Source organism: Notothenia rossii (genome assembly GCF_949606895.1).
Source record: "Notothenia rossii genome assembly, chromosome: 1".
Taxonomy (NCBI): Eukaryota; Metazoa; Chordata; class Actinopteri; order Perciformes; family Nototheniidae; genus Notothenia; species Notothenia rossii.
In genome coordinates, this window is record NC_136912.1 from 68298704 (window position 1) to 68326261 (window position 27558).

General features: G+C 41.0%; 1 protein-coding gene across 1 annotated transcript in view; it reads left to right on the top strand.

Moving 5' to 3' along the window:
* Positions 1-394: 394 nt before the first annotated feature.
* Positions 395-27558, top strand: part of tspan1 (tetraspanin 1) — a 112275-nt gene continuing 85111 nt past the window's right edge. The window contains exon 1 of the mRNA XM_079676189.1: positions 395-681. The gene's annotated coding sequence lies outside the window, so the exon portion shown is untranslated. The remainder of the gene's footprint in view (positions 682-27558) is intronic.

A 27558-nucleotide genomic window follows, 5' to 3' on the forward strand; every position in this document is an offset into this window, starting at 1 on the left:
GCACGTCAGGACTTTCAGCGAGATGGCGGGAGCGGCTAACGTGAGTGATGGCGCAGCAGTTGGTGCGGTCTCCAGCCAAGGCAAATGGCGCGCACAGACGCGGCCTGCACAGCGGTCGGAAGAAGGGACATTCAGCTGTAAGCGCTGCGGCTCGAAGAACAAACCACGACAGTGTCCGGCATTTGGTAAGCAATGCTCTAATTGCCAGGGCCAGAACCATTTTGCCAAGCAGTGCTTCTCAAAAGGAAATGAGAGGAAGAAAGGAAAGTCTGTAAACATAGTGGAAGATGATGATTTAATTGAGACATTTTTTGTTGGCATGGTGAACTGTGAAACTGAGCAAAAAGAGGTTAAATCAATCAGAAAAGACAAATGGATAGCTCCACTGATGATTAACGGGACAATAATAACTATGAAAATGGATACTGGTGCGAAAGCAAACCTGATGAGCCTGTCTGACATCAAGGCAATGAAAGATAAGCCACAAATTAAAAAAAGAACACAGGCACTAATGGACAGAAAATCAACAGTTTGGGCGTGTGCATATTAAAGGTAACCTCAAAAGGTAAAGTGCACCACCTACTTTTCTCTGTTGTCGCTGATGGACTTGATTCACTGCTGAGTGATAAAGTATGTGAAGATTTGGGACTTGCCAAGAGAGTGTATTGCATCAACAAAACTGTGAGTACACCAAATGACTCTATTGATTGTATAGTACAGAGTTATGCAGATGTGTTTAAGGGTTTTGGTGTGTTGCCCTTCACATACAAAATCCAGCTCAAAGAAAATGCACAGCCAGTTGTGCATGCTGCAAGAAGAGTTCCAGCGCCACTCAGAAATCGCTTAAAGAAAGAGCTCGACAGAATGACAATGCTCGGAGTGATAAAAAAAGTTGAGGAGCCAACAGACTGGGTTAACTCGATGGTCTTTGTAAAGAAGAAAAGTGGTGATTTAAGAGTGTGCATGGACCCAAAAGATCTTAATGAAAACATCAAGCGCGAACATTATCAGATACCCAAGCGTGAGGAAATCACAAGTGAAATGGCAGGTGCCAGCTTCTTCACAAAGCTTGATGCGTCTCAAGGCTTTTGGCAGCTGAAACTGGATGAAAGCAGCACCAAATATTGCATCTTTAATACACCATTCGGCAGATATTGCTTCCTCAGACTACCCTTTGGGATCATCTCAGCATCCGAAATATTTCACAAAGGAATAATTGGTCTAACCCTAACCAATCAGAGCAGACTGGGCTCTGCTTTCAGACACAGGCAGAAAAGAGGTGCTGCAGCACATATAAGAAAAATAATGCAATTTTTTTAACATTTATGCATGGAAACACATCAAAGTAGAGGCATAAAATACACATATGAACCTGATAATGAGCATAATAGGGCCCCTTTAAATTAAATGTTGAGTTAAAAATGTGGATGGTGAAAAAGTCTTACATGGACGTTAGCTTCATGCATCAAGTCTAAATAGAATCATATCTAAGTGCAAACAAAATGTATTAATGTCATCGCTCTGCCAAACCACCCCTGCCTCCCACCTTAAATTCCTCTCAGCTCTATTAAAGCCTTCATATAAGTCACACAAAAGCACAATCTCTCAGTGCTCTGTGCCGCTTTAATATGATCTCATATTCTCTGTTTTAAAAAAGTCTGGGGTTGAAGTTGCGGTGTTTGCATTGCCTAAGCCTCAGCGTGTATCGCATGTCCCTGGTTGATGATGTCATGATGGTTTCTCCTAGAGCCGTATTGATCGGTTTGTCATCTGTGCAAACGCACGGTGGAGTTGAATCGAACAGTGCGGCGTTAGTGGAGGCTAATTGGTTGTCCCAGCTGCTTTTATGAATCCAATACGACCATTGTGCTTGTGCAGAATAGAGAGAGATGGTAAGACCTTGAGAGAAAGAGATAGATTGACCACGAGAGGCTGTCTGGGATAATATAATCTGTGTCGACTGGTGCTCAGGAACTCGTCACAAGGGTCACATCCATCACTCATGCTGCTCCAGTGAGCTAATGGAGTTGGACTCCATTCCAGAGGGAAACCATTAGTGTTAGCAGGATGTGCATATAAACAGGGGTGCACATAACTGGTACGCAGGTACGCATGCGCGGCAAATAAAAAGTAGTTGGTTTTAGCCTGTGCTGTCTCATTTTTATACATTTCTTGACTTTGGCTCCAAAAGCTATGATTTGATTTTCTGCTTTTGCTTAGTTGAAAAAGCCAGTCGGAAGCATCAGTCAGAACAGTTTCGTCATTTTCAAATGAATTATGTATCCAAAGTTGACCTCGAACTACAAATTAAATTGATTCAAACAGATAAATATTTAAGTAGCTTCAAGTGAAACCTTTAGCTTCAGGATGTGCTTAGTGGAGCTAGATATTTCGAACCACAATGCACCTTGGTAGTCATACTTGCCTACCCTTTCCAAGAAGAAAATTAAAACTTGGAATCCCTCAAAATCACAACTAACAACTGTAAACAATTCCGGCGAACGACTAACAACAGTCAATACTTTAAACCATGACTCATACCATACTTTTGCACGTTTTCCATTGTTCTCTTCTCGTCTCGTGTGTCAGTATAACATAATATGCTAAATAATAAAATAAGGGTGGAGAGCTCTGCACGTCTCTCAGCGTAAGCCGGACTCAGAGTCACAGTTCACAGACACTATCCGGAGCCCGGAGCACACACACCCCGTGAACGCCCTGCTTTGAACGCAGCCCAGCGTTAGCGTGACTGCAGTCGGAGATCAGGAGCACAGCAGCTGTGGCAGCGTTCTAATGAGAGTGAGTCAGAGCTGCAGGAGGACGGAGGCTGGGCACGGGGGCAGCAGCACCACTCTGCAGCTAATAGTCCAGCTGTGGAGAGCATGACATTTCACCAGATCCACATAATGATCATTCAACATGAAATATGACGCAGTTCAAAGAGCACTTTGTTCTGGGCTTCAAGGAGAGGAACATGCTGCAGTGAAGCAATGGAAAAAGGTCCTGTGATGGAAAAGTTTGGTATTTAGGATTAAATATAGGGTGTTAAAACCATCATGGTAGGCATGCAGTACTGTATATTTGCAGTGTTTAAAGTAACATGCATTTGTTGTTCTTGGAAAAGTAAGCTGCGACTTTCTCAAATGAATAAATCTATAAATCTAATAAAACTATGTTCAAAAACTTAAATCAGGAAAAGTTTTTATCTAATATAATCAGGTTTTGCACGGTGAATACTGAACCGGTTTAATTCACCCTCTGCCATTAATAATACCATCATTGAAAATTGGCAATTCATATACAACCTGTTTTTCAGGCCTCAGGCTTGAAAATGACATGCCCAGAAGAAATGACTATATCTTCACTTCCAAAAGGGTTAAATTAATAATCTTTTTTCTTAAAGTAATGATAAACCTGTGAGTTGGATGTAGAAAATTCAGAATCAATATAGATGTTTTTATTTCAAAGTAAATTCAGATTGAACATAGTAAAAAAAAAAAGTAAATTCAATCCATTACTTATAGTGAAAACCACCCTTGAAGGATGGGATCAATCCTTGTATCAAGATTGATGCAAAACAAGTGACATTTGACCTTTTTAGAGAGGTTTAGAAAAAGAAACCCACCTCTGGGTACATTTGGGTGTATTTGCCATATCTCTGGAAACCATTGGTCGAGGTTGATGATTGACATCTCTTTTTAACCGTTAGAGCCAATAGAATCGAGGGGGACTTCCTAAATCCACCTAAACATTACCATTGAGGAGTGACAGTGATGCGCACACAGTTCGCCCAAAACCGAAAGGCTCCGTTACCCTCTATATGAAAAATACGTTTATTGCCATAAATGTTATGATGGATTATCAATGAAGTGAAGTTGTGTGTTGTCTTTGCTTGCCTTCGCTGCCGTGAGTTTTAGTCGCACAGTGATGATACTGTTACGATCTGTCTGTGTTGTGTTTTGTCTTGTCTTTTTCTGTCTTTGGTTTCCTGTTTTATTTTGAAAAGTGTTCACCTCCTTTCTTGCCTGTTGCTTTCTGTCTGTTTTTCCTACCTGATTACCCGATTGTGTTCACCTGGTGCCCCTGTGTTTTCTCCTCCCTCCTCTTCTGTCTCTTGTTTGTTTGATTAGTCCTGTGTGCATTTAGGTTCTGTGTTTTCTGTTAGTCTTTGTGAGTTCCTTGTGTATCTTGACTGTGTTCACGGGAAGAGTTTAGTTTTGTTTCCATTTTGACCTTGGAATAAAGGTGTTTTATCTGTGAAATCTGCGTTTGGGTCCTGCCTGCTTCGCTCAACCCTGACAGAAGTAACTCACCAAATATGGGCCCAGCAGATCCTTTTGAGCAGGATTTATTGGATTTGTCCTTTTCTTTGGCTGGCTGCTCGGATAAGTGGAGGGGAGCGTCCGGAGTTCAGCAGCGTGAGGCTGCTCTGGCTGAGGCGCACCAGATGGCAATGGAGAGACCAGGTTTAGTTCAATTCTTACCTGGTTGGATTTTGGACTTCCTCTCAGTGTGTGATTCCAGGCTAGCAGCCCAAGCCCCAAGAGCCATGGTTCCGGCCCCAGTTCTGGCCCACACAGCCATGGCCCACACACCCGCTGTGGCCTTCGCCCCACCTTGGACTCTGCCTTGCCCCCGAGCCGTCCGCCCGAGTCCCCCACCTTGGACTCTGCCTTGCCCCCGGACCGTCCACCCGAGTTCCCCTTTTTGAACTCTGCCTTGCCCCCGGGCCGTCTGCCCGAGACCACATTCTTGATCTCTGCCCTTTCCCCCGGGCCGTCCGCCGGGCCCATCCTCCGACCCCCTCCACCCACCCTGTTGGTCCTAGTTTTCCTAGCTTGGTATTACCCTTGTGTTTCGTTTAGCTAAAAATTGTTAATATTGTCTGATAGCTGAGCTTCTTCCCGTTAATTGGGTATGACACATTAATAGGTTGTTAAATGTTAAGAAGCCCTGAGACACAGTTTCGTGCAATATTGTTGTGGGCAGACTTGAATAAAATATGGCAGAAATTCAGATATCAGCAAGTTGTACAAAGCAATTGCTTGTCATTTCAGGAAAATATTTTTTTAGGTAAAAAAGAGTGATGTTGGTATTATTTGCTCATGTTGGAGAAAAGCATGTGGCTATTTAAACACATTAGATGTCCCTAGGTAAAATACATGAAAACATCTGCTAATGTAAACCAAGTGTGTTTGAGTTTATAGGGCACTTGGGCAAATTTAAACTTTTTTTCCATATTAATGTTCACTTCAATCCATCAGAAAGATCACTTGACAGAAATGGACAACATAACAAATAAAGAGTCACAAATGATATCTGAGCTTCTTATTAACCTCAAAAGATTGAAGTATTCTTCATTAAAATGTTACACTTAAATCTAATATAAAATTCTGTTTGCGTAGAAGATGCATCATTAACATTTACTTATTGAGTTTCCATGTGTTATGGATCTCCATATGGGTTGTCTGGAAAAGGTTGTGGAAAATGAGCATAATGTTTCTTCAGTCATGTTTCATTTGGTTATTTTCATGATACCAATATTGTTGGATTATAAAAGCTGATTCTAATGGTTATTTTGATTTGTGTTAAACTTGCAAAACAGCTGTCGTAGCCCTCTCTCGTGTTTTACTCAAATCTGTCACTTTTATTAGTCCCTCAAATAACCAGGCAGAGAACAATCCTTGGAAAGTAATGAGAGTCATTTACAATTGACCTTTTCCCCGGACAAGCGCAATTCTATGAAATTGTTCAATTCTTCATGATATAAGCTGGTGTGTCAGTTCACAGAAATATGCAGCGGCAGCAAATATCAGTCATAAGATGGGTTTCAAAAGTCAATTGGTAATTTTACATATGTAGATTACACATTTATATATTGTAACCAGAGTTATAATGCATGTTCACTGGGGCTTCTACTGCAGCATGGATCGGTTTTACTCAACATTGACATTTACATTAATATATATATATAATGTATGTTCTTCTCTCTGAAGTAATCAGCCTGCTGATCTGACCCTCTGAGGCTACTGTAAGTAGTTTCCATAGATATATAACACATAACACTGGTATGTAATTACAAATTTCATAGAAATATACCTTTTGAGTGAGCAGGGTTATTAAAGATTGCATCACATTGGCTTTAGTTTAATGGTGATATATTTCCTTCAGGATGGGTTCCTCATTTGGACATTTTTTAAAAAGTTTTTCATTATCAAAGTAATGCAGTGATAGTTGTCTGTACATTAAAGGATACACTGCAAACAGGAACGGCTATTAGCTAATTGGAAAAACTTTTAATAATGTCAATGTACCAATTGAAAAACACATAATGGCTACATTCAGGGATCAAGCTCAAGAAATGGTGTTGGAGGCTTCAATTGTCTCCATGTTGTCTTTTGGTTAAGGAGGGGGGGGGGACTGTTATAGACAATTAAACCTCTGACATAGACAATAAATCGGATCTAGGTAGTCAATTTATCTGTTTCTTTGAGTGTCCCCCTTGCTTCTAATCACAATCCCTTTTTTCAAAAACAAGGCTTTAAAAAGCTCTTATCCTGTTTATGACAGACCTCAATTTGTAAGCCAGAGGACCCTGAAATAAATCAGAATACACCTTAGTCCAGTTGATGAGTGCGACAGCTTTCAGCAAAGTACCAGTAAGGAAAAACAATGTCTTATTTCTAGAGTGATGAAAATACTGATTTTCATCCATCAGCAATAAGATGGCTCCGTATCTTCATCCTCTTCTCTGCTGGCCTTGTGACAGTGACAGATTGGCACTGGTGAGAAGGAAGGTGTTTAAAAGTGTAGTGGCTTTTAGGAATAGCTCAGTATGAAGTGTGTGTGGGGGAGAGAGGAGAGAAATAGAGAGTTGATGTGCTTAGAACGGCTTGATGTGTTGAAGATCTAAAGAGGTGGTAATGATGATCTTGTTCTAAGCTGCTTGGGTAATAAGAGTCAAGTTGTGAACTGGTAGTGAATGAACAGTGGATTATTTCATATTTACTGTCTCTTAAACATCAGAACATCCATGCAAACAGAATGCACTTATTAGTAACCATGTTGTTGTTTTTTTTAATCATTATTCATATTTTAATCATCATAGTGTAAATGTACTGTACTCTGTTTTGCAAGAGTTGCATGCATACATTATTAGACTCAACACTAACAATGTATCAAAATGTATCAACACTAGGGAATGACATGAGTACTCAAGTACACGATATGGACGTCAGTATTTGCTCAATGTATAAAATGTAATTTTGCTATACAAATGTTTCAAATGCCCATCTCAAAACTGTAACGAAACACAGATATCACAACCCACATAATCCTCATTAGTTGAATGACGCTAAAATCCCAACAAAGCAGATCCAATGCCTGAGCACACACAGTGTACACACATGTTGTAAAAGGACACATCAATATTTAATCAACCTCTCATCAAGTACAGACATAGAAACACACACACACACACACACACACACACACACACACACACACACACACACACACACACTGTATTAGACCCATAGAGCCCTGAGGTGATAGAATTGAGTGGAAACTTGTCACGGTGGGGGAAAAAATAGGACCCAAATGCAGATTGAGGAGGAAGCAGGTTTCAAAAGGAAACAAACGGTGAGCTTTATTTTCAAAAGCTGAAAAAACAAGATTCCATGAACAGGTATGAAGTAACATCCAAACAAAAGGTGACTGTGACCAACATGAAGGGAGACATGAACGACAAATAATGAACCAACACTGAACACAGGAAGAGACAAGACTAAATACAGGGAGGGGTAATCACGAGACGAGAAACAGCCGGGCAGGGAAGGAGAAACACAAGGGCAACAGGTGAACACAATCAGACAAACCAGGGAAACTAACGACAGGGAGGAAGACAAGAACCAGGGAGAACAGAATAGCAAAATAAAACCATGACAAGACAGACCAAACTAAAACCGTGACATAAAACTAAGATTGTGACAACACTAACTCTGACACCATTAATATAACAGTTGTCAATATCATCTCCTGGGGCAAATACTAGATTTAGGTGTGTGTGTGTGTGTGTGTGTGTGTGTGTGTGTGTGTGTGTGTGTGTGTGTGTGTGTGTGTGTGTGTGTGTGTGTGTGTGTGTGTGTGTGTGTGTGTGTGTGTGTGTGTGTGTGTGTGTGTGTGTGTGTGTGTGTGTGTGTGTGTGTGTGTGTGTGTGTGTGTGTGTGTGTGTGTGTGTGTGTGTGTTAGGGGTTTCACAACTACCAATATTTACTAGTCGACACATTTTTCAAAATAGTAGTCGACTAGTCAACTAGTCGTTACGTCATAATAAAGACACACAAAGAGAGGTGTACAACTGTATTTTATATTGGAACTCATACAGTAACATTAAACACTGCATTTTAATTTGTGTTACATGGCTGAGTAAATAACAAACAGTAACTGGACTCACCAAAATCGACAGCAAAAAACTCTTGTTTACATAAATGCCACGTAAATCCAGTGCGCAACACTTTATTCGCTGTCCTCCACGATAACGTCCACCTTTCAATATTTTTGGTTTGGTTTGAACACCAACGCAACGACATGTGAGGGAAGGAGGCTTGACCGCTTTCGGGTGACAGTGTTGCCTGCCAGGGAAAAAACCCTCTCACTCAGGGTGCTTGTGGCTGGAATAGCCAGGTAGCTCCTCGAAAGCGGGGGAAGCGGCTTACGTTTTCTGCCCACCACGCGTTTTGTGAAATGCTGTGGCGTTTTCTGAAATAATGTGGCGTTTTGGGAAATGCTGCGGCGTTTTCTGAAATGCTGTGGCGTTTTGTGAAAGGCTGTGGTGTTTCCTGAAATGCTGTTGTGTTTTGTGAAATGCTGTAGTGTTTTCTGAAATGCTGTGGTGTCATTGCACTTCAGGGCCACCGTATTCTCCAGCGGTGATGTGGACCATCTGTCTGAACAGCGCCCTGACTCAAACCAAAGTGTGCCTGATTTAAAAAATTCCCTCAGGTCCCTACTGCCCATTTATCTTCACAGTAATCAAATTAGGAGAGGTGCCATGTGTCTGTCAGAAACACAGAGCATTGATTGTTTATGTTCAAGTGAGAAGGACTGAGTGGGAGAGGTTAATTGGACCATAATTTACTGCCAGGGAAGTAGAAGTGGAGGGAAAGTAGGAGTGAGGAAGAGGAGAGTGAGGTGATGGGGTGAAGGTTCAGGCCCATGATGGATGGAAAACAGATCCGTGAAGAAATACATTTCAAGGAAAGGACCAATATACTTACTAAAGTCGGGTTCTAAGTATTTTGACGCCAATTTGGGGATTCTCCTCCACCCATAGAGACCTATGTTGGATAGGATTATTTTTCATCTTTTTTTTCTAAATGTTACTTTTAGAATCAAGTCAACTTAAATACATTACGAAAATAGTTACATTATCCAAAATACATTTCAGAAAGCCTTCCTAAGGTTATTTGTCCAACTATAACTCCAAATCAAAGTGTTCAACATCTTTTTAAGTTTTTTTTTTTATTTGTATGTTGGTTTTCAGAAGAAAGTTTTGATTTTACCTTATTCTCCATTTCAAAATTTACTTTCCATCCTTTGTTTATTCGACTGAAATGGGTTACTATAGTTTGAAAAAGAAATAGTCCTGGGGGCTGAGTGGGTACAGACATTGGACGACAGTAAAAAGGTAAAGAGAGATATTTCAATATACCTGTCAAACCCAGATGAATCATTTGTGAGTTTATTGACATTGTTGGACACTTATAGTTCTGTCTCAGGGTACACACTCAATATAACAAAAACCCAAATACTGAGCTTTAATTACAAGCCAAGCCAACATATAAACTCAACCATTGAACTTAATTGGGATCTGAACCACTTAAAATATCTGGGAGTAAGCATCTCAAAAGATTCAAAGGAATTGTATACACTAAATTCCAACCCTCTAAATCAGAAAATAAAAGAAGAAATAAATATATGGAACTTAATCCCAGTGCTGAGCTTTGAATCACAAATAGAATCAGTGAAAAATGAACATCCTACCTAGGCTCTTATACCTTTTCCAGAATCTACCAATTGAAATCATAGGCAAGCAGTTTAACGAATTCGATAAAACCATATCAAGGTACATTTGGCAAGGGAAGAAACCAAGGATTAGATTATGTACTCTTAGCAAAAAGCAAGGGAGGAGTATCGCTCCCCTGCTTGAAGGACTATTATACAGTATATCAGCCCAATTAAGAAGCTTTTTCTGCTGGTGTAAGTCAGGCTAAGGGGCTAGATGGAAAGAAATCGAGAATAATGTATCAGGAGGAGTGCCAATCGAGGCAAGGTTAGGGGATAAAAGACATGTTAAAGGCTAACTGGAAAAAGATAACCGATGGATCAACCTCTCTTTAAAATTATGGTTAAGGGTCATTACCAGGAGTGACTTGCTGGAGGAAATTAAGATATTAAGATGGTGCTCACATGATCTTGATTTCACCCCGAGCAAGCTAGATACAAAATGTAAAGGTTGGGCCAAACATGGCCTTACTTCATATTGTGTTAGGCCCTAGCATGTTGATGTTTTTGTTATTGTTCCTGTTTTCATTTTTGTTTCTCTCATTTCAGTCTCAGCTTTCCTGCCCTTGATTGAACTCCACCTGCTTCCCATCCCTAATTAGCCTCACCTGTGCCCCATTATCACCTCTCCCTCTGTCTACTTAGTCTGCATCCACATTCCCGTCAGTTCCGTCAATTCCACGTGGACCTGACCCAGCTTCGTGTCCTGACCCGGTCCCTGTCTACTCCTTGTCTGTTTTGGTAGCCTTATTGACTGATCTCCCGTGTACCAAACCTTGGCTATAAAAGCCTTTTTTGCATCCTAAGCCTCTGTCTCTGAGCCGCGCTATTGAGTCCTCTACTTGTGTTAATTCAGTCGTTACAATATTGCATATTTTTCAGCAAAGGAACCATGTTTGATTTTCAAACACTAAAAAAACGATATGGATTGAATAACGGTGATTTTTTTAGATTTCTACAGGTGCGCCACTACTTAAATAATTCCCTATCAGACAGCCAGAAGGCCCTTGAAAACCCTTTATTAATAGTTTTCACCAGGGCATACACATCAGACACAAGGATGAAAGTAAACTCAAAACTTTACAAAGCTCTTCAAGATATTAAAAAGGAAAATACTTTCTATATAAAACACAAATGGGAAAACGAAATCAAAAAAATCATCCCTGAGGAAGTCTGGAGAAATTACTGTACTTTTCAATGGAAGATCTCTAGCTCAGGCACATATCGAATGTTTAGTTGGAAGATGCTGAGCAGGTACTTTTTCAGCCCTGCTCAGTCATCACATCATCTATTCTAGGGCCCCCCAGCTGCTGGAGGAAATGTGGTTCTCAGTTAGCACATCACTACCATTTGTTTTGGGCCTGCATTTTAATAGTAACTTTTTGGCAAAATATCCATTTAGAAATTGAAATAGTATTACAGGAAAAAATCCCTTAAAACTGGGACAAATTTATATTTGGGCTCATACATTCAATTCCCACAAACCTCAAAACAAAATAATTATTTGGAATATTTATTATTGCAGCAAAAAAAGTAATAACTAGAAAATGTCTCAAAGCGGACATCCCTTCTCTTGACAAATGGTACGACAAAATCCATGAAATGTATATTATGGAAAGAACCACTTTCTCTATGAGGCTTCAGGAAAACACATTTGAGGGAATATGGAAAAAGTGGAGAATTTACATATCCCAAAGACGACCATCCCTTGTTTGACTGTTTCTATACAGCGATTGAATGTACTGTATATGTATAGGTGTGTATGTATGGACACATGTATGTGTGTTGTATGTATATATGTATGCTGATCAGTGGCGAACTGTCAGGGCCTTCCAGGTACTCAGAGAATACCCTGGAACACTCAGATAAAACAAACAAAAAATAGATTTAATTGTATAAATAAAATGTATATAAAATGAATAAATGAGAATCGTATCTGTGTTGTTGATCTGTAATATTACAGTGTTACGTTGATTTGTTTGTCCTTCTCGGACCATGCACTACGCATTTCAGTGGTTTTGTGTTAGAAAAGAAAGCAACCAACCAGATCTTGTTCTGGGTCTCTGGGTAGAATATCCTTCAACCAAGGTATTCTACATCCTTGATCGAATGCCCTGGCCGTTGCACTGAATGAGAGCGTACGTTTGGACTGACAGTTTGATCAACCAATCATATATTGATTTGTAGCCAATGGGTGTATTCTTTCAGAGTTTCCCTCGGTTCCAGGGTACTCTAGAAGGCCCGCTAGTTAACTGGCTCGAGAGAGAGAGAGGATCTCGATGAATGCGACGAAGCAATTCATGCCGTTTTATTGTTTTTAACGTTGAAATGACAAGTGCAACAGGTGAAGATGAAGTTGTTGCGGAATTGTTGTGAGTACCCTTTTCAAGACGACAATTCAGTGAAAAGACGGACATTATAATGCCGCGGAGGGGGGGCGGCGGTGGGGGGTGTGTGTGTCTACAAAAGGTCCAGTTGTGATAGACACGGTTCGCCACTGATGCTGATATGTATGCATATGTACATGTGTAGACATTTGCCATTTCAAACAACCCCTGTGTACTTTTTATTCTTTCTTTTATTTTTGACACATGTTGTTTGCTATTTCATTTGTCATTTTCGGGTCTCTAAAAATATATGATTTGAAAAACTGTACTTTTAATATAATGTGACCCCAAATAAAGAAAGAAAGGTAGAGAGAGAAGGGGTGGGTTGGTAGCAGTATGAGTAATGGGATGTGGCATGATCTCCTGGATGGAGGAATGAGAGATTAGCTGTCAACTAACTACACCATCCGAACCTTCCTCCATCCTGACTCCATCTGTCAGACACCACAGAGACGTCCACCGGCCTACAGTAACAGCGGGATGTCCAAACACACACCTGCATCTAAAAAACACACATTATGACCTACTTATCTACCATATAAGGAAGAGACCAAAATAGTTTCAACGCCATTGCCCCCATATTTTCATACCTTATTTGTATTGTTCATATACTGTATATAACAAATATAAAAAAGTTAACCGTTGTTCTCAATCAGAAGTCATTGTATAAAAGCTGGTACCATAAACATGACACTGATGATTCAAACTCTATAGAAGTGAACTACTCTTTACAAACAAAGGTCTGGATATGAATGTAGAAGCTGTAGGAAACAGGACACATTTATTCTGGTTTCCTTTTCTAGACCGAGTAGTATTGACCCTTCTCATTCGAGAAGGCAACTTTAGTGGGAGGTAAAACACGGCGGAAATCATTGGCCGAAATGGATTTTGGGAAATGATCCACCACTGTATGTGGACGATATAGCTTTCTGTTAGCTTAAAACTAGATTTTCTCGCAACTTCAACTCCATAATCCTGTCTTAAGTTGGTAATTGGACTGAGCAGCACACCAATATCTGCTTGCTCCAACGAAATACCAGAAATATAGCACCTCTCAAGAAGAAGCTTGTCATTTACAGACCAATAGCCTATGGGAGATTGGCAGTTACATGACTTAACAAACATACAAACACAAAGCAAACACACCTTAAGTCTCTTGTACCTAAACATGGTAGGAATGTACAGAATGGACTCCCAGATGTGCACATTTAGACAATATTGGATCTTGAAAAGAATACAACCCTACTTATTGCTTTCTATTCATCCCAATATGTGTGTTGTAAATGAGTGGATAAGACAGTATTAAGGAGTGTGGATACGTGAATGTGTTGGATATTGTTATTGATTGGAAGGTCGGTCGCTCTATTGATTTTTCTGTGGTTGTATTGTAGTTTGTAATTATGGTGGATCAGCAGGACTGTGAATTCAAGATAACTTTCCCGAAGGAACAGTAAAGTTCATCCGGTCTATAATCTTATTATTTTATTGTTGATTTACAGGAGTTACTTAAAGTCTAATAAGAGCTGAGGACTGATCACTGCACACATGAAGCATGAGGGGGGGGGGGGGGGGGGGTGTTTGTAGTGTGTTTTTTATGAGATAGTGGTGATTTACCACAAGGTCAACCTTTTTGTTATATCTTACACAGGCTCCGCCCTCTACTGGACTCTTTAAAGTGGCAAAGTCCCTCCCCTTCCGGGGGAGCTCCATGGGACCTTATTTCGGAAAAATTATGTATTGAAGCCAATTGAGAGAGAAAGATTATCTTTCGACCCCGTTTGAATTGTGACACGAATAACACATATGATGTTTGTCAATTTAAAAGATAATTTTGCAAGTCAAAAAAATAAAAATGTGTCGTGAAACTGTGAAGTAACACATTTTTTTTTGTGAAACGCTTAATGAACTACATCTTTGGTCTCACAGACTCTCACAACAACCAACCCAGTCTCATGGCATTTCGTGTTCACCAACACAATTTTTTATCTATTGATTCGTGTTCACCAACACGATTTTCCCCTTTTTCTCGTGTTGCACAGCACGATTTTAAAAGCAATGTATTTCCATTGGTAGTCTAACGGCATTACGTGTTATAGGAAGACCGGAAGCTGTGTGGTTCATAAAAACATGTTCTTACTCAATATCAAGTCACAATTATTGCTTTTATTTTAAATGGTATAATTTCGGACTTTTGCTGCTGTCTGTGAGGAAAATAAATGGGGCTCAGAGCCTCAGAATACTGAAATCTGTATTTTTAAAATCTTTTTTTCCTTCTAATTTGTTATTCTTTTCAAAATAACACACTGTTATTTACTCACCAATAACACATCATTATCCTTGTTTTTATTTATTTGTTTAGTTCCATAATCTCTGGATTTTTTGGCGTCCGTCAGGAACTGAATTTCAAAATAAAAATAACCGGAAACAGACGTAGGCCTCTAGGAGTTTAGGATGGCCGAAGACACTACACTACCCATAATCCCCAGCTATCATTTAGGACTACATTCCCCGTGATTAATCTTCAAGCTCTGGGATTGGATGTTGGAGTGGCAGTGCGCCAAGGTTAAGCCTAGCGTCAAACAGCTGTTTGAAATGGAACGAAACCACGCCAGACTATCCAAAACTGGAATCAAACGCCCCCCCCCAGAACTACACATGCTGGCTATTGTGTTTCGCAAAATGTTCTATGGGACGTCTCTACTGAAAATTTTCGTTTTTCCCACAATTAGAAGTTGCCATGACATTGGTGTTATCAAATGTAAAACATATAATTACTAAATGAGTGAAAATCGCTTGTGTCCATAATGCGCATCATTAATATATACCCACATGACAGCTCATTGTTACTTTGTAATTCTACTCCACTACAATACAGAGGTTAACCTGGTATTTTTACTCCACTTATTTGAGTTACTTTGCAGATTCTGATTAATGATGTGAAATATAAACAACCTTAAATCAGACTTTAGTTACACCTGAGTAAAATTCAGGGAAGGTGATTGTCAAGTGCCAACAATCAGGAGAGATATTTGATAGTTGGTGCTTGAGAAGACTAAACATTTATCTGCAATTTATATGAATGGAAACGAGAAATAAAGTATATTCATTACTTGTTATTCTCTACTAATAGTTAATTAAAGACTGTATAATGGCTATTTTGCACATCCCTTTCAAGATTTTCAAAGGTTTGACATATCATATACACAACTACGGTGTATGCAATGAATGAAAATCTTGGGTCACAGGTTCCTCAACAGTGCATTACAAGACATCTATCAGTATGTGTATACCTCCACCATTAAACTGTCATATTCTGCACATTTCTTATACTATCTACATACATAAGAGTATAATTATAATATCAGTTAAAATAAGTGCTTCAACATAGTTAACATTGCAGGAAAGCAATATATTAGGCGTTAAGTACTTTGTCAGGCTTAATATTTATCTGTAGATACACCCAAAGCTTTTTTCTTATTTAAAAGAAAACCTTAATCTAAAGTATTATTTAATGTTTAAATAAAGGTTAATTCGTTTTTCTGTTTTGCACCTCCTCCTATTAATATCTCTGTACATCCTGCACTAAACTGTTTTATTGTAGAGATCACTTACAGTATCTTCTTGATTTTTTATATTCTATATTTCTATCACAGATCTTCTACTTTCCCCCTATGAAAGTATGTACTCTTAATATTTTTTTAATCAAATATAACACATAAAAACAATAATTCAATAACGTGCTTTAACCACTCGGCGGTAAACACAAGGTACACACATCCATAATAACTTTGTATTATTAGTGTAGGACACTTATGTATGTACAACATCTGAAGATGTGTAGTTTTGTTCATGCTTTCACATCATTTTACAGCATATTGCTATACTATTTCAGACTCAGTATTTATATTCTTATATTCAAAGAAAATCAGTAATATCTTTAAAAACTACAAGTCCTTTTATACAGATGTAGCACTTCATTTCAGACTCCAGCTTACAGCTTCCTGCCAACGACCTGCCTAACACCAGTATAGAGGAATGTTAAGCCCTCCCACTATTTTCCAAGAGGGCGTTGCCAGATTTTCAATTTCAGGTTTTAACCAGGAGATGGCGCTTCATTCACAAATACAGAAAGACAAGTTTCATGGACTTTCAGTTGTGTTTTGAAGAGCATTTGAACACATCAATAGATACTATACTAAAGTATATCTAATGTTGTAATTCAATAATATATAGTCTTTATATATTAAATAATCATAATAATAATGTAAATGTTTACATTACACTTCTTTATTTGTTATGCTCATACTTTTACCTTTACAATCGTTTGCTTTAATATGCAGTATATTTTTTGTATATTTTTGTGTTTGCTTCCTCCTGCTCCCTTTCGGACACATACTGTATGATTTATTATTATTATTAATATGAAGATATTATTAAGATAAGATAAGATGTTACTTTATTGTATTGATTGAACATTTTAGTTTAGAATGTGCTGTCTGTCCCACGTTAATTCAGAAGGCTCACAGGTCACATTCCGACCATTATTTAAAACAATAGGTGCTTTCACACCGTCTACAGTTTGATTTGTATAGAGGGAGCTCTGTGGCTGAATGGCCAGCGATTAGGTGTGGCGCATTTATCATAGGTGATCAGAGCTAACTGCCTGCCGTCAGATTTCATTTAAAAAACAGATCTGATTTTAAGACTATTTCTGCGCTCATAAAGAATGATAAGAATAAGAATAATGCGTATTGAACTAGTTTCATTAATTAGTGAGTTTATTTAACACTAGAACCGCCAATCGGGTCAATTTGTGTGATGTGTGTTGAGTGTGTGTGCAATGTAACTTTTTTTCAATAAAATATTAAAGTCTCCCAGTCCGTTACTTTTCCTGAAAGTGTGTTATGTAGCACCCTATGTTGTTAAAAATTGCATTCTAATAGCGGGATTTGACGGTTTTAGGTAGGCCTATACAAGAACCTCTGGCGGTTCTAGTGTTAAGGTAATTAGGTACAGTAGAAGCCCTTTTTTTTTATCAGTAACGAATTTAGCAGTTGAACATAAAAGTCAACTAACTGAGGGTCACTTGCAATGACAGTGTTGTGTCTAATTGTAAGCTTGTCACTCAGAGTAACCTACAATTAATTTAGCTGCTGGAGAAGAAAGATCAAGGGGGGAGGGGGGGAGAGAGCTGTGGTTGATGGGCCATTAGTTGTGTAAATACACAGCTGAGAACTGCCGTTTCATTCAGACAGTTTAAAAAACGGTAACAACGGACTATTTTTCTTAGCGGATGCATGTCAATTTAAATCAATACATACAACTATTTTTTAAATCAATACATACAACTATTTTTTAAATCAATAAAAACATTTTCTAAATCCATAAAAGCATTTAAATTAATATTGGGAGTCATGTCGTTACTTTGTTGAGAATGTGGCCGTGTAATAAGCGGGATAATTTGCAGCGACTTGTTCCTTATGGGGAAAATAACACCCGTCATGTGTGTGTAGAGGTGTGTGTGGTTAAAACACTTTCATGAAGTGAAGGAATTTCCTTCTATAAAACAGCTGTGGGCAGCAGTGAGTGTCACGGACATGAATTCATAGATCAAGGCAGACTGGTGCACACACTCTCCTGTCCTGCCAGGCGACACGCCCGTTCTAAGCCGTGTCCCTCACTCACATCCCAAGCATCCCCAAAAAGTGTATTATGTTGTTAAATCTCAGATGTTATGTTTCAGTTGTGCTCTGTCTATGTTCAGTGATGCAAACTTGTCACCTTTTGGCGAAATTCACCGTTTTGAATCCAAAATAAGTCGTTTGTGTGATTCATGTAGATCTGCAATAAAAATATCTTTGGGGTATGGGGGGGTCTGGGACCCGGAGTAATCTGCGGCCGTGAGCTGTTATGTGCCATCATGACACGCATGGTGTTCTTTTTTTGTATATTATAATGAAGTACGAGCTGTGTGCTCGAGTCTTCCTGCCTGTCGGCTCTGCTCATGGATGTATAATAAGGCTCTGCTGCTCCGAGATGATGGTCTAGCTTCAGCAGCTACATTACCTACGGGTGCGTTCGTTAATATTAACTGTGCGTCCGGAGTCACTGTGGCACAGACTGGACCGCTGGTGAACAGCTGTTAGAACGGGCCGTTCAGGTGTTCAGAGCAGAGCTCCCTGTCGGAGCAGCAGAGCGTGATGTGAACTGAAAAGTTTTTCTGTGGCAATATTATTTAAGGAATCGTTGAGCTAGCTAGCTAGCATACATTGTCACTATCTGCTAACGTCAGCTTTAGCCTTCTATTTCTAATAATTTTTTTCATAGGCTATAAACAGAGGTGGTATAAGTATATATATTGTACTTGAGTAAAAGTAGAAGTACTCAGATATTGTACTTGAGTAAAAGTAGAAGTACTCAGGTCTTGTACTTGAGTAAAAGTAGAAGTACTCAGATCTTGTACTTGAGTAAAAGTAGAAGCACGCAGATCTTGTACTAGAGTAAAAGTAGAAGTAGCCTACTCAAATCTTGTACTTGAGTAAAAGTAGAAGCACTCAGGTCTTGTACTTGAGTAAAAGTAGAAGTACTCAGATCTTGTACTTGAGTAAAAGTAGAAGTACTCAGGTCTTGTACTTGAGTAAAAGTAGAAGTACTCAGATCTTGTACTTGAGTAAAAGTAAGTCCCAGAGTGTAGGAATACTCTGTTACAGTAAAAGTCCTGCATTCAAAATGTTCCTCAAGTAAAAGTAGAAATGTATTCTCATCAAAATATAGTGAAAGTAGGGACAGTAAAAGTAGTCATTGTGCAGATTGGTCCATTTCAGAATAATAGATATGATAGGTTTTATAATGATTGATCATGAAAGTGTTCTCAAAGCTGGTAAAGGTGCAGCTAGTTTGAATGACTTTGTATACTGCAGGGTAGCTTGTGGATTTACTCCAGGTGGAACTAAAGTCGGAATTAACACTTGATTATATTTCACATCATTCATCCACATCTGTAAAGTAACTAAAGGTATACATGGAGTGGAGGAAAAGTAAAGTATGTACCTCTGAACTGTAGTGGAGTAGAAGAACAAAGTAGCAAAACATTGAAATACTTAAATAAAGTACAAGTATCTCAAAATTGTGCCCAAGTATAGTAGTTGTTGAGTTTATGAACTTAGTTACTTTACACCATGTGGCTATAAAGATAGAAAGACTTAAGCCTTGCACAGAGGCATGAAAATACATTTTCAAAATGCTCAACAGTGCTGCCAAAATTATAAACTGACTGCTACACAATTTAAAATAAATGCTTTTCATTTCATTTCATTTCAAACCTTTATTTAGACAGATTGGTCCCTTGAGATCATCGATCTCTTTTATATATTTCTATTAGATGTGACTCTTTGGCGTTTCTGTTACTGTTAACACTGCTGCTTTAGTTGTTCTGACTGCTAAAATCCTCTGTCATTCCGTGGGGTGGGGGAGACGGGGGCTCGGATCCTTGTCACCTTTTTCATACCTGATGAGTTTGCATCCCTGTATGTTAAAAAGCCTCAGTCACCTTAATTCATGTAATAAAAACATCTCAGGTCAGTAACACTCAAAGCTAAATGTGCAATACCATGTTCAGCTATGTTACTATTTATAATGTTATTGTTGTTACATCAGAAGATGTATATTGGAATGATTTCTTAACTTACAGTAGGCTATTTTTTACAATGTGTGTTGGAAGGATTTATTAAATTACTATGAATATTGTCATTGTTGAAGGCTTTTAGAGAAGGGTGAACTATAAGCAGGGGTGCACATAACTTTTTTGCCCTGGTTCTCAAAGGAGCACCTGGAGATGTTGCTTGGTGCTCATCCTTAAAATGAAATAAAACGTAACTTTTGAGGGGGTCTTGACTTTATTTGCCAGACACACGGCACTGAACACACATGCAGAGGTGAACACAGAACACACATGCAGAGGTGAACACAAGACCACATTATATTAGCACGACCAGTAATCCTACAAGCTGTCATCACTAACCTCCTGACTGTTCTCCTCACTGTCTTCCTCTCTGTCAGACATGGTAGCTGATGATGTAGGCCTACTACTTTTTCTCTGGTTGAGTCTGCGATTAGCTGCTTGAATCCACAAGTCAACAGCTGGTTTTGGGTCGAAAGTCTCTGTTGTCATTTTAGACAAGTGGATGTAATCAAATAAGTATGTGAACATAACCAATAACCTACCATAGCCAATAACAAATTAATGTAACTTATTTTATTTATGTTGTTCATTCATATCTTATTTTACCTTAACATTTATTTATTTATGCATTTTTTTTATCTCTCCAGTTTTAAAGGATATTTTTGGTTACTGTCCTATAGTATACATTGGAATGATTTCAAACCTGTTTATCCCAATAATTACAAGGAGTGCCTTGGAAATATGTGTTTACATAAATTGTGACCAAACCGTTTGAACTTAGAATAAAGTTAACTATCTAAACACTCAGAGTCCTTTACCTCACTGAGTTGTAGTTATCAGCCTCTCAGTCTGACTGGAGAGGACTCTCCCTCCACATTATTGTAGAAAAATCTTCTTCTTATATCCGTTAAAGCAGCTAGCAGCAGATTCTAATAACAACAGCCCCTGTACCGGTGCACCCTCTCCCTCTCTCCCTCGCTCACTCGCATTTTTGTTGTGAGCTGTGGGCGCCAGATAAGCCAACATCCCCCATTTTCATCACTTACAGCGCCCATCGTACAGGGCAAATGAAACGTGTAACCGGGATGAAAAGGGTGTTTCATTTACTTAATTATGAATATTGTTACATCAAGGCCGAAAAGTAGGAGGAGCACCAACGGTCAAAAAAAATGTGTTCCCCTACCAGAAATGCAGGGCGCAGCGCCTCCCCAGATATGGCGCCCTAGGCGAACATCTATAACGCCAGTGCTACGGACCGGCCCTGTTCATAATAAAATAGGTTCATATTTCTCTCTCTCTCTCTCTCTCTCTCTCTCTCTCTCTCTCGTCTCTCTTCTCTCTTCTCTATCCTCTCTTCTCTCTTCTCCCTTCTCTCTCTCTCTCTCTCTCTCTCTCTCTCTCTCTCTCTCTCTCTCTCTCTCTCTCTCTCTCTCTCTCTCTCTCTCTCTCTCTCTCTCTCTCTCTCTCTCTCTCAATGTCGGTCTATGGTCGGTACGCAAATGCGCCTTTTTTCAAATGACCCAGTGCTCTTTTTTTGGCGGAGGTGCGCATGCGCATCTGCGCACCAGTTATGTGCAGCCCTGACTATAAGCCTGAATTACATAACATTTTATACCTAAAAACATAAAAGCCACAATAAATGAATCACAATTATTCTAGTTATTTTTACCTCCCGTATTGCTTTCAACCCACCAGCTTTCATGGTGTTGTTACGTCACTAACTGTAAGCTTGTCACATACAGTCTATGGTCACTCAGAGTAACATCCAGTTAATTTAGCTGCTGGAGAAGAAAGATCAGGGGGGGAGGGGGGGGAGAGAGCTGAGGTTGATGGGCCATTAGTTGTGTAAATACACAGCTGAGAGCTGCCGTTTCATTCAGACTGTTTAAAAAACGGTAACAACGGACTATTTTTCTTAGCGGATGCATGTCAATTTAAATCAATACATACAACTATTTTTTAAATCAATAAAAACATTTTCTAAATCCATAAAAGCATTTCAATTAATACTGGGAGTCATGTCGTTACTTTGTTGAGAATGTGGCCGTGTAATAATCAGGATAATTTGCAGCGACTTGTTCCTTATGGGGAAAATAGTACCCGTCATGCAGATCAGGATCCCTCCGCCATGCTTTGGGATCCTGATCTGCCGACGAGGCTCCATTAAAATATAAATATTTTTTGTGAATTACTGAGTTTAGGCACGTTAATAACGTTTTAATGAAGTTGAATACAGTATATTCATATGTGTCAGTGATTTCATGTCAATTCGGCGAACATAAACATAAATGATCGTGGTGAAGATGATGATTAAATTAGGATTAAAAATCGAGACCGGGCTGCATTTCCTCCTGTTCGTTTTTTTCGACTAAACAACATTATTTTGTTAAATAACAACATGGTGATGTTTTGTAAATGATTACATGTCTCTTATTTAGTACAGAGTATGATATCCGTGACATATGGATCTTAACAAAGTTCCGCTGTACATCCAGCGTACTGTATCTGACTTTATTTCACATGAGCTCCAGTGTGGAACCCCACTGCACCCCCTGGTGGATCAATGATCCATTGCAGCTGGCTTCATTATAATTACATGTATCTATCACGGGGGCGGTCTCAAGTCAAACTGGAGGTTTTCCCTTGAGCAAGGGCAGATCACGTACCAATCACGGCCCTCGTGTTTCAAACTGTCTGAAATGAATCGCTACATCTGTATGGTTTCCTAACACAGTGCACACAGTCTGGAGCTCTCACTGGGGTCCTGCACAGGCTCCAGTCCGGCGTTTTAACGAAATGGGCATATTTCCGTCCATTTGGCCATTCAAATGTTAACAAAACGGACAGATTTCCGTCCATATCAGCGGCTGCTGGACACACGCTGGAGGTCATTAGTCCGTCATTTGGGGCTCTTGGAGGGCCCACAGAGAGGAGATTTCCCCGGTCTCTGTCCTGGAAGAGTCCCCATGGCAGGGACACACGCTGGAGGTCTCTCTCCCGAGAGTGGACGTCCATTGCCTGTAAATAGGGCTAACATTAGATCTGTCACTTTGGGTAACCGCACCACTGACGGTCGTCTCCCGAGAGTGGACATCCATTGCCCCTAAATAGGGAGGTCCAGTGGTTCCTAAGCTAAAGGAGGTTATAAAGGAAGTTTGAAACCTCCTTTCCTTTCATTTCGAGAATTGGAACGGCACTTAACATGGCTGCCACTGACGTACTTCCGGGTCATTTCACTCGGTTAGGAAGGTTCCTAAGCTAAATGGACTATTGGAACGCAACCTAGGGGCTCACAGTCTTTCAGTCCCGCCTCAAAACCAACTTTTCAACTCTGTCTACCCATTACTCTCCATACGGAGAGCAGTTCCAGCACGTTTATGTGGAGGGACGTTTGAGCCGGCCACTGTCCCCCCACTGCCTGCAACATACACGTTCCTCCCCACCCTGAGAGAGATGCGTCTGTGAACACCGAGATGTGTGACGTAACTCTGCCCAGGGCCACACCCTCTGACAGGACGTGGGGACTTTTCCAATAGGTTAAGTCTGAACCCACGGACAGAGGGATGGCCACCATGCGCCGCTTCTGTTGCACGGGGTTGCATGGCAGCCTCTGGAGTCTCCTCATGTGAAGGAAACTCAGGGGAATCACCACGTGACCGGCTGCCATCATGCCAAGCAGCTGCATCACGGAAAGGGCTTTCACTACGCTGCGGGGTGTGACGCGTCAAAGGAGAGCTGTCAGTGTCTCCACTCTCTGCCGGGAGAGTCACGCTCTAATGCGGGTTGAGTTTAGTTCCACACCCAGGTAAATAATACTCTTGGAGGGAAGAGGACAGCTCTTTTTCCAGTTTATTATGAAACCCAGCTTTGACAGATGCGATATGAGCTGTACCATCTGTAAAGCAACTTCCTCCCTGGAGCAAGCCATCAGCAGCAGGTCGTCCAGGTAAAACAGTACTCTCATCCCTCCTCTGTGTAGCGGCTGCAGCGCCGTCTCTACACACTTTGAAAAGGTGCGAGGAGCCAGGGAATAACCAAACGGCAGACGGTTGTACTGGTACGATATTCCCTGGAATGAAAACCGCAGGAATTTCCTGTGTTGTGGGATGATGGGTACGTGGAAGTAAGTATCCTTCAGGTCTATAGAGGTGAACCAGTCTCCCTGGTGAACACACTCTAGCACCCTTTTGATCGTCAGCATGTGAAAAGGCCTTTTCATTATCGCCTCGTTGAAAGCTGATAGATCGAGGATGGGTCTCATTCCCCCTGTCTTTTTCGGGATAAGAAAATAGCGGGAGTAATACCCCTGATTTTCTTCCCCTTGAGGGTAAACCAATTACTGGAACTAGGGCTGCCGGGTGATTGGTTCACAACCATCGACCTGAAGGACGTTTACTTTCATGTCGGAAATTGCTCCAAAACACAGAAAGTATTTGCGTTTTGTCTTCCAGGGGGGTAGCCTACGAGTACAACCGACTAACGTTTGGCTACTCCCTATCCCCACGCACGTTCAGCAAATGTGTGGCCACAGTGTTTCAGTCGCTTCACGACCATGGCATGAGGGTTTTGTAATACGACCTCATAGTCATGGCCTGGTCCAGGCAAGAGGCAAACACAGCCCAATTGATCCAAGTGGATTGCGGTCAATTAATAATAATAATAACAATAATAATAAATTATATTTATATAGTGCCTTTCAAGGGACCCAAGGTTGACAAGGAATTGAGGGTGGAGCTAAGTGGACGGTTTGGTGCAGACTTGGAGCTGACCCCGGGAGGAAACCGGGAGAGGGCAATGAAATCGGGAGTCTCCCGCGAAAATCGGGAGGATAAGAGTCAAAGCTGAGACCATGTTGGTGGATTATTTGACCAAGTGGGAGCATATAGATGGTGAATAGGAGGGGTCCAAGCACAGAGCCTTGAGGTACACTTTGGTTGACTTGGGCCGGAGGGGAGCTGCAGTCACTGATGGTGACAAAGTGTTTCCTGTTAGAGAGGTAGGACTCGAACCAGGCAAGAGCTGTGTGACTGAGGCCAAGGTAGTCAGACAGGCGGCTGAGGAGGATGGTATGGGATATGGCATTGAAGGCTGCAGAGAGGTCTAGGAGGATGAGAATGCTGAGGCCAGAATCAGATGTGGTGAGGAGGTCGTTTGTGATTTTAATGAGGGCAGTCTCTGTGCTGTGGTGGGGTCTGAAGCCAGACTGAAGGGGTTCATAGAGCTCATAGTATGACATGTGGTGTTGCAGTTGTGCAGCAACTGCTCTTTCCAAGATTTTAAGGTTTGAGATCGGCCGGTGGTTGTTCAGGTCCTCCGGGTCCAAGCCAGGCTTCTTCAGGATAGGAGAGACTGAAGATGAGCAGTCCCATACCTCACCAGCAGGTGGGGTATCTTTGCTCGATGCAGGCAGACTACGTGCCACCCTGTCAGAGAGCAGGCAGGGATCCTTGCTTCAGGCAGTTTGCAGACTGTGACAGGGGGCCATCATGCAGACATTGCACAAAAGTCAGTTTGAGTGCGTGTGCCGGTGTCTGAACGCTCACTCACTGCTCGCTTTGTAGCTTCTGTCCCTGCTATTAGGCTACTAGCTTGCATTGTTATGGATCTAAAGGTAGCAAAAGCTAACTTTCATAGCACAGCTTTTCTTTACTTCTCACTTAATACAATAAAGAAACAGACCGTATTACAGCACAAACAACACAAATGATAAGTACTTACATATATTTTCACTTGTAGTATTATAATAATAATTTAAATGTATTTTATATTGCTTCACTCAGTCTGTTTTTCTTTTAAACTCATAGTTTTGCTTTATAATAAGAAAGTGTTGCTTTATCTTTATGGTACAAAACGAATCCCATATATCAGCCTTGCTCTTGTTGTTGAGCCTGGTGAAAATGGACTGCTGTGCATTTAGCTGTCCTTTCAGGTCCCTCCCCTTTTGGGAGCGTAGGTCAGAATTAGGAGGGAATTCCATCTCTTAGCGTTTGTGTACTGTTTTGAAATGCCGCTCCTAAATTACCCTTCTTCGATAAAGCCACGCTCGCATTGCAGATGAGACAGATGGACTTTGAATTGGAATACTGTAGATAAAAGAATAATCATCCTCCCACTCGGAGTGAAAATTATATATTTTGGGCTTTTTTGCTTCTACCATAATTGCGGTCTTGTGTGTGTGCGGACTGTCACTCCTGTTGACAAGGACAACGTCAGCAAACTAGTGCCCACTAACCACCAGCCACGACCAGACACATGGGGTCACGCCGGCCAATCACAAAGCTTTGATGCGTTCAAGTGCATTATTCTGGCACAGGAAGATTATGTTATAGGACATTAACGATAAAACAGAATGTTGTTTGTCTATTTTTAGAGACATCTCGCGGCCGGCCTCATGTCAAGAGGCGGGCCCCTGCCAGATGAATGTTGGTTCTCCCTGGCTCGGCAGGACAATCCACCTTTGGGGGTGGACACGTTTGCACACGAGCGATGGCCAAGATAGCTGCTCTATGCCTTTCCACCGCTGCGTCTCATTCTCCCCCTCCTGGAGAGGGTGAGATGAGAACGTCTGTCAGTCATCCTAGTGGCCCCAGGTCACTGCTTGGGGCTGTGGTACGCAGAGGTGATACAGATAATGGTGGGCCAGCCCTGGATGGTTCCTCAGGTCTGGGGGGCGTTGTCTCAGGAAGCAGGTGCAATAGGGGCGTTACCCACTCTGGGCCAAACTCTCCAGGCTTGGCTCCTGAGAGGGACAGGCTGAGACGGGAGGGACTGTCTGACAAAGTTGTTCAGACTATCCAGGCAGCAGGAGCAGGATCCACCACAGCCTGTTACAGGACGAAGTGGTTGGGATTCCAGCGGTGGTGTGAAGAAAGGAGTCTAGAGCCTCTATCATGTACATTGGGCTATATTCTGTCCTATTTACAGATACTGATGGACAGGGGGCTTGCTCATTCCACAATTAAAGTGTTTGCAGCAGCCATTTCGTCCTGCCATGAGAGATTTGACGGCAGGTCAGCCTTCAGTCAGCCGCGTATAATGCGGTTTTTGCAGGGGGTCAGGAGACAAAGCCCAGTGGTGCATATGCCTCCTCCCCTCTATGGGATCTGCCGTTGGTGCTCGAGGCTCTGGTCACAGAACCATTTGAGCCTCTGGAGCTCTCCTTCCTGAAGGCAATGTCATTGAAAACAGCAAAGCTGTTTGCCCTGACTTCTGCCAGGGGAGTGTCCGAGCTGGCCGCGCTGTCGGTGCACCCGAGTTGCCTTTTGATTCGGGGTGACCAGAGCGGGGTGACATTCAGACCGAGCCCCTCCTTTGTTCCCAAGAACCTAAGGAGTTCGTTAAGGTCGAGGGCTATACAGTTAACGACTTTATTCTTCCACCCCATATTGGGGACAGGGAGGCTAAATTGCACCTCCTCTGCCCGGT